This window comes from Cricetulus griseus, chromosome 2, assembly GCF_003668045.3.
Source record: "Cricetulus griseus strain 17A/GY chromosome 2, alternate assembly CriGri-PICRH-1.0, whole genome shotgun sequence".
NCBI classification, from domain to species: Eukaryota; Metazoa; Chordata; class Mammalia; order Rodentia; family Cricetidae; genus Cricetulus; species Cricetulus griseus.
In genome coordinates, this window is record NC_048595.1 from 272,789,309 (window position 1) to 272,798,478 (window position 9,170).

Genomic DNA, 9,170 nt, shown 5'->3' on the forward strand with positions numbered 1-9,170 from the left:
AGGTTAATTTTATTCCGGAGATGTTACTTACATAAGAAACGGATGGCCCACAAGTTCCCGCTCCAAGGATCCACACCCAGGCTGCTCTACGTGACCCAACCAGAAACAAGAGCGTGAGCTGGGGTCCAGGACCCCAGACCTCGCCTTTCCTTTTCATGTCTGCACCTGTGACCATGCCCTCAACAGGTGCATGCGGAGTAGATATCTCACTACAGTAGACATCTCTCTGAAAGGAAAATCAAGCCACTTATTGGTAGCCCTGATAACTTCCACATAGACTCATGCTCATCCTGCTTTATTTGAAGCCTCCAATGCAATTTGAATGTTAGAAAGAGTAAGACTCCACACTTCATTCACTTTAACTTTGATTCTGGAGGGGCATTTTCCAGTGTGGTCTTCCTAACAGTCTGGCTTTATGTTATTCCTGCAACAAAGGATGCTTATTGACTTTGATGCTTTTGTTACTCTAACGTAAATCAATAATGAAAATAACTGTAACATTGTTAAAGTTGGAGTTTATTTCCCACCCCCAAAGCATGACTTGATGAAGAATTTTATATTTTGGTTCACAAAAATTAGTATGGGAATTACAAACTTAAAAGATAATTAAATTTTATAGGCTAAATATCCTTTGTAATCAAAATAGAAACAGAATTATTATCTATAATATATTTTATCATTATCTACCAGAATAAAATGTCTTATTAAAGTTGCTATTTTTCCCCTGTAATACAACCAATAGTGAAAATATCAGCTTTACTCATTTTTAGGACTGTGCTCTCTTTCACTGGCTTTCTGGGGAAGAAATATTTTCTAGACTGGGGATCGATTGACAAATGGGATCTTGAAGGGCTAGGCTAAGATAATCCCTGTGAATGTCTTGCTTGGCTTTTGTAGATGATTGTCACACTATCACTGTTTTCTTCACACACATCTTGGCTGAGCTTTTTACTGTGATCTTTGAACACCTTGTGTATGAAATTTGGCATTTATTTCAGAATTTGTGTTCTTTAAGGCATGGCTGAAGAGGTACATATTTAACATGACCCTTACAGGTTTTAGAACTTAGAAACAAAAAAAAGTAGCAATTAGGAGATATCTCTGCAGGTTTCTGAGCATTCCATATCCATTCCTGAATGTAGATGCTTCTATCACTCCGCTTAAACTTTACACTATATGTCAACTCCTCTCCAGAACAAAGTTCACTTATGCATGACACTGAGCTTACACACACAACCAAAAATGATAATTAAACAGGCACTGGATCCTAGTCAAATAAATTCTACATTTTTTAAAGATAGTATTTCACCAAATAGACTCAATGATGTTTATATGCCATTTTTGAAAGCTGAAAGAACAGCATAATGATATAATGATATAAACATAGGAAATATCCCTCCCCAGGGACACATGATCACAATCTACAAGCCTGGAATTTATAGATTTTGAAGTTATAAGAAAAATGAAAAATTTCTCACTACAGTTACTAAGTAAGAACAGAAAAACTAGTTGGTTCCAAACAAAACGTGGTGCTCAGGTGAAATGGAAAATGACATATTGCAAGTGTTAGTAAGGTGTTTATAAGAACATCACAAATTCACTATTTTTAATTCGGTTTGGCAGACTCAATTTTCCTTCCTCTTCAAGTTTTGGAAGATGCTAGGTTTGAGTGCTTCCTGGGGAGAAGAAGAAGAGGAGGAGGAGGAGGAGGAGGAGGAGGAGGAGGAGGAGGAGGAGGAGGAAGAGGAAGAAGGAAGAAAGAAGAGCGAGAGGGAGAGGGAGAAAGAGAAGAGAAGGAGAAGGAGAAGGAGAAGGAGATGATGACGACTTTGATTTTCCCTGTAACTCATGCTCTCCCCCAGTATTAGAATAGCACAGCAGCTGCTCTCTTGAATTTGGCAAATCCCAGGAGGGGTGGCTGTACTTGGTGATTGTAGTTAGCTCAGCTGCTCTGGGGTTAGAGTTGCTTCCTGCTGTTTCTGTGTCCACAAATATTTGTTAAATAATATGCTGAGGGAAGACATAGAAAGGATGTACAGCTGTGCTGGTAACCTCATCCCACTATGATCGACCATATACCCCCAGAGTGCCTAAGATCTTTCCTATTAGCAGACCACTGCTTCTGAGCCTCGCATGGTATTTTCATCCATACACAGGCATCTGATTTTCTTTAACACCCCTGGCTTCTCCTTGGGAAGGAAAAGTGTTCCTCTATTGTTGAGCTTGCGGAGAAAGTGGTTCACATCTAGCTCAGTCTCCCTCTCCTTTATCTCAGATAGCACAGCTTCTGTTTGTTCTCTAATGGCTTTAAATTTTACTGTTTCATAAAGAGGGTAAACCATGTAGGGGATTTGCAGCATTCTCTGTAATGAATGTGCAGCTAGGGAAATGTAAGGGATTTGTGTCATTTTGTTATTAGGAAGTTCATTTTTATGCCTCACAACATCACTTTCATGGGTAATAAATAAGATATTTTGCTTTTTATCTATGTTCTTCTTATCAATTTTCAAACAGTTTAGAACTGAGATTGTGAGTGCACAGGATACTACTTATTGAACTATATTTCTTAGCATATAAGGAAAATTCTTGGGAACTTGAACACATTTTTCTATGCCTCCACCAAGCACAAAATGCTATCCTGAGTAAATATCATCCAATTATATGGTAAACTAATATGGTTTAAAGACCATTTTAATGATAACTGCATCTAATTCTTTCCTAATGTAACATCTGAGACTATTAAGGTCCATAAATATTTTAGGTTATCATTGTGCATCATAATACATGTTGATACATACTTAAAGGAATATAATAGGAGTAAATGATAGGGGAAAGGACACTTCTGAAATTGTGTGTGTGTGTGTGTGGGGGGGGTAAGGCCATAGTGTATCTCATCACTATAATATTTTACTCTGTAACTTGGATTCTGAATCCTACTCTGATTGATTCCAAGACACTGGTGCCATTCCTCCCTACCACAGTCAAGCTCTTTCCATTACCTGGATGTCTATTAAGATGATGCTAACCTTTAAGAAACTTGCAATTTAAATGTCTCATTCTTTCTAAACAGGAATGCTGAACTGGTTTGAGAACAATGAAGGTGATTCCTTCCAGAAACAAACACCAAATAAACTTCAATAAGCATACACACCAAAAAAAAAAAAATCAAATTGAATGTCAGGAAATACATGAAAGTTTAAAAATCCATGATCTTAAAACATGAGCCAATAATCTGGAAGATATCCATCACACAGGAGACTGAGGCAAAAGGACCAGTCAGGAGTTCAAGGCCAATAATGTGGGCTATATGGGGGCACCTATTAATGTGGGCTATACAGGTGGCACCTATCTCAAGGAAGAAAAGAGAAGGGAGGGGAGGGAAGAAAAAAGGAAAAGAAGGAACAACTTCATTTTCACTGCCAATTAAAAGGCAGGAAAGGAGTGTTACTAAAACTTGGGTTAGACATGGAGGATACAACATACAATACTGAGGAAATCAGGCACTCTTATTGAAATTCTTTTAGACTCTTTAATAAAAATTTTATTAGAAATCTTACAATAGCAAAAGTTGTGAGAAGGAGGAGAAATGGAAGAGGTAAGCCAGAATGGAGAGGGAGATTTACAGAAACAGTAAGGATGCTTAATTCACCAGAGAGTTTAAAAGCACACCGAGGCTATGGGCAGCATCCAAAAGAAAAGACCAAGGAAAAGTAAAGGAATAGTAGAGCCTTTCTGAGTGGGCAAACCCAGGCCATCTTCATAGTAGCTTATAGGAAATGCACTGGGGTAGAGCATCCAGGAAGGCAAAGTATGTACTTTAAGCTGAAACTATTTTTTGTAGAGGTGGTCCCTTAGCCATATCCTTGACTAGGCTAGCTGATAAGAATCATAAGCAAGAAGACAAGGTCATGTGCCCACCTGTAAACCCGATACTTCCCTGTAACATTAGAAAAGATGAAACAAAAAAAAAGAGAGAGAAACAAGGGAAGGATGCAAAAGAATCAATCAGACATTTAGGCTGGAAATAATTTATTGAAGCTTTGGCAACCTAGAAATTCAGTAACATCTATCTTGCCCAAGGAATAGTTTCATTAAATGTGACAATAAAGCCATGATATACTCTTGCCTCACTGTTGTCCCCTTTATTTCCCATGTTTGTTTCCGACCAATTGTTGGAGCTTGCATATCCAGCATCGATCTTTAATACAAAGCATCCTTGCAACAGCAGGCATTGATACAGGAGACATCTTTTAAAGATATGCAGGTGTGTGTGTGTGTCTCATGTTGAGATATAAAGTAAACAAAAATATGTGTTTACTATGTAAGGGAATTTTCCAAAAAGAAATATTGGTATTATTATCTCCCTAGGCAAAGGGGAGAGAAGAGACATAATTAAAGTGTTTATGTTCAGCAATGCTGTGTGCCTGTGGAATTTTATAAATAACCAGGAATTATTTTGTAGAACTTACTACTCTTTCTCATGATTCCTCCTAGGTGGTCGGCTGTCTCAAGATGAAACTGAATATCTCCTTCGAAGGCAACAGCTGCCAGAAATTCACTGAAGTAGATGACGAAGGCAGGATTTGCAAGTTCTATGAGAAGCACATGGCCACAGAAGTAAATGTTGATGCTCTGGGTGAAGAGTGGAAAGATTATGTGGTCTGAATAAATGATGGGAATGACAAACAAAGTTTGCCCATAAAAGAAGGTATCTTGTCCCATGGCAGAGTATGCCTGTTGTTGAGTAAGGGGCATTTTTTATTATAGAACCAAGGGGAAGTGGAGAGGAAGCACAAGTTTGTTTGCAGATGTATTGTGGATGCCAATCTGAGTGTTGCCAAGTAGGTTATCATTCAGAAATGGATAGAAGGGTATTCCTGAACTGGCTGATACTATTGTGCCTTGCCAACTGGGGCCTAAAAGAGCCAGCAGGATCTTCAAGCTTCAATATCTCTAAGGAAGACGCTGCTGCCAACATGTTGTCAAAAAGCCTTTAAATAAAGAAAGTAAGAAGTCCAGGACCAAAGCACCCATGATTCAGCATCTTGTTACTCTGCACATCCTGCAATACAAACACAAACATACTACTTTGAAGAAAGAATACACACACAAAAAAAAAAAATTGAGGAAGATGCTCCAGAACATCCTAAAGTTTTGGTTAAGAGAATGAAGGAAGCCAAAGAAAATGCCAGGGATAGACTAGACTGCCCAGAGATGTGAGCTGTCCTAACTGAGAGTTTCTAATTCTGAATCTGGTTCCAGTCAAATGTAAGTTTCTAAGAGTAACCAAAAAAAAAAAAAAAATTAACCAGGCCTCAAAAAAAAAAAAAAAAAAAAAAGAAGGCTTACCTACTTTTGGAACTTACTTCTATGCATTCATGAAGCCTTTCCACCCACTTTAGACAAACCACTGATTCTCTCAGGAGATATAATCAGAAAATGTACCCTAGCTTCAGATACAACAGTTTGAGTCCTGTGATGTAGGGACACGTTAACCACTGAGAAAGAAGGGTCTGAACTACAATCAAGCTGTGTCTCCTTGAGAACAAGTCACATCAAACCTGCCTCTTGTCTTGCATTTGTAGACGTTAAGGAAGAAGCTTGTGCATGCTCTGCCCATGTATCCCCCTCCCCCATTTTAGAGCACTGTGTGTAGAACAAGTCTTCTCACTTTAGTCATATAATTGGAACAAATATTTTCTATTAGCTTCTAATTTACACGCAGTAAAACGTACCCTGATATTTTCTCCTCTGCAAGTCTTTACAAATTAAAGTGTGGAAAAGCTGAATCACTTTAAAAATAATCCTCTCTACCAGTTAACCCTCATCACTCCTCTATTCCCCACTCCATATCTTGAAAACCTCTATATAATTGATGTGTCTTCAAGAATATATCATTAAGATGAAATCACAGCCATGTACTTCTGGCTTATGGACACAAATGTGAACACAAATTTCCTGTTCATTCCCTCACTCATTATTTGAGATTATTTTTTGTTTTTTTTATACATGCTGAGACATACACTCGGTGCCTTATGTGCTAAATTATTATTTTAAATGCAGTTCTACTATTATATAATTGTAGAAATAATCTAACTTCTATTTTCTATATACCTAATCAGATATTAACATTGCCAGCCTTACTTAAGTCCTTATAGGTGTGACATGTATGTCTCTCTGGTTAATTCTTCAAGGTTGGTTCTATATGTTCAATCTTCTCCAGTTGATGGATAAAGTTATCAGAAATATTAAATGCATTTTGGTTTAATTTTTCTCCAGCATTTGTCTTTTGATCTCATTGTCAGGGAGAAACCTAAGATTATTAATAGTCATTTAAGGTCATTAAAACTCCTTCATCAAAAAATGATTATAATCACATTTGATGCTCAGTAGGTAATAGTGTTTGCTGCCAAGCTTGACAACTTGAGTTTGATTGAAGGGACCCTCAAGGTGGAAAGAAAGAACTGATTCCTACAAGCTGTTCTGTGACAGTCACATATGTGCATGGAGGCATGGACATGCACTTAATAAATAAACTTTCTTTTTTAAAAAGTTAGTCCTGGAGAGATGTCTCAAACATTTCTTGATCTTACAGAGGACCGGAGTGTGTTCTCAGCACAAATGTTGGATGGCTGACAAGTCCTTCAGCTCCAGGGTATATGATGCCCTCTTCTGGATTACATGGATACTCCCAAGCACCTACCCACATACACAAAGACACATACACATGGTCTCCCCCCCCATACAAATACATAAATGAAAACATATCATTACTGTATTAGTGTTCTATAAAGAAACAGAATTGATTTAAAGAATATATATTGTATGATATATGGTGTACCATAATCTATATGATACATATGTGTGTGTGTGTGTGTGTGTGTGTGTGTGTGTGTGTGTGTGTATTAATGGGATTTATTAGAGTGTCTTACAGGTTATGATCTGACTATTCCAAAATGGCTTTCTTCCAATGGAAAGTTCAAGAATTCAATAGGTGTTTAGTTCATGAGTTTGAAGGTCTCAGCTGGTCCTCAGTATACACTGGGATCCTGGAAAAGTAGGTTCTAATGCCAGTAAGGGAATGGACTTGCCAATGAGGGTAAGCAGGTAAAAAACAAAGGCTTACTTCTGTGCCTTTTCTCCAGGCTGCCACCAGAGGCATGGGCCAGATTTACAATGGATTGTCTCACCTCAAATGATTCAATCAAGGGAAATCCCTCACAGGTGTACCCAGTTGTGTGGGTTTTAGTTAATTTCTCACTTCCTCAAGTTTCGAACATCTCAGGAAGCTTTCAGGCAAATTGATGGAACTAGAACAAACCATCCTGAGTGAGGTAACCCAGATTTAGAAAGACAAACACTGTATGTATTTACTGATAAGTGGATATTAGATATAAAGCAAAGGATAACCAGACTTAAATCCACAGCTCCAGAGAAGCCAGGTAACAAGGAGGCCCCTAATTAGCACAAATGGATCACCATGGAAAGAGGAACTATATGATATCTACAGTTCGGAAGTGAAAAAACAACTTCAGTAGTTGATTCTCTCCTTTCACCATGAGAATCCTCGGAATCTAGTTGGAGTCTTTGGGTTAGAAACATATACCTTTACCTACTAAGCCATCTCTTTGCCCTACATAGTAAGGTTTTCGTGAACACACATAGTATTTTCAGAGTTATAATTTTAATTGCCAATAATCTTTTTCTAGGCTACAGGAGTCATGCTGATAGGTATTTTGGGTAAAAGTTGTTCAAGTATCAAGTTTGTTTGGTACTTAATTCTTAGAACAAAATGCTGTATTTCTCCTGACATGATCCACTTCTACCGAAACTCTGTCTGTGCCCTCTCTGGCCTTGGAGCCATAATAACAATAAAGAGCCCAATCATCTAGTATTAGGAAGGAGGATCGAGAGGTTTGATTGCATGGAGTTGTGAATGAGAAAGTTAGACTTACAGGGTATATAAGAAAAAGATAGCTGTTACAAATGCATGTCATCTTGCAGTTGTTTTCACCCTCAATTATTTGTTTTATCCTCCATTTATCATCTTATCCTTACTCATAATGTGTCCCATTGATCGTAATTAATTCTTTCTTACATTTTTCAATTATTTGTTATCCACTTGAAATGATCAAATTAGATCCTGCTTCAATTTTGTAAGATTCAGCACATCCCTGAAACTACACTGTGTTATGAATGGAATTTGATTAAAATAAGCAATGGTAACTTCTCCCTATAATACTGAGAAACAACAAAGACAAAGTTCCACAATGTTTTGTTATCTTTGCTGTCAGTCAGATTTTACTGCTTTGAAGTATAATCAGTCTTGCTCTCTCTCTTCTTCCCTCCCTGTCCCCTCTCTCTTTTTCTGTTTCAAAAGCTCCCCAGGCCCAAATAGTCAAAGATGGCATCATCAGTACCAGTCATCAATGGGTACCTATGAACATGTCTCAGTTTGGAACTAGCATTAAATTAGTAAGCACAATAGGATTATTCTGAGAAAGCTTGTGAAATGGAAGACTCACCTTGTCTATAAAAATCACATATCTCTGCACAAGGGAGTCTCATATATTCACTCCACACTGGAAAATGGAATAGCCCTCTTGTCTGTCAATTTTTCTATATCTAACATATATATTTTAAACTATATTTGTTTCTATATAATTATGGAGATAATGGGAGCTGTCAAACCACATGAAGCAGTTTGATTTAATTCACTCTATTATAAAGTTGCTGTTTATAATTTTATTGTATTTTATTTAACTATTATTTACTCATTTACTCTCTCTCTTTCTCTCTCCTCTCTGTGCTCACAGGTGCATGGCATGGTGCATAAACTGAAGTCAAAGGACAAGTTGCATGAGTTGGTTCTTTCCTTCCACCAGGTAGGTCCTAGACCTTGATATCAGGTCATCATGCATGGCAACAAAACCTTTTAACTGCTAAAGCATCTTATTGGTCCCACTATATCACCTTTGGTTTCTGTCCTTGGGTAGAGTGTTGTAGATGTATAAATAAAATATGTTTTTGATTAATTGAATATTTTTGCTTATCACCATTGTTGCCATTTTCAGAACAATGGCCTTAGCAAGACCCTGCTTTTTCTTGAATATATATGCAAATATACAAATAAATATATATGTATAGATTATAAAATTTACCATCACATA

General features: G+C 37.4%; 1 pseudogene; it reads left to right on the plus strand.

Moving 5' to 3' along the window:
- The first annotated feature begins 3,586 nt into the window (after window positions 1–3,586).
- On the plus strand, window positions 3,587–6,429 carry LOC103162816 (annotated as a pseudogene).
- The last annotated feature ends 2,741 nt before the right edge of the window (window positions 6,430–9,170 follow it).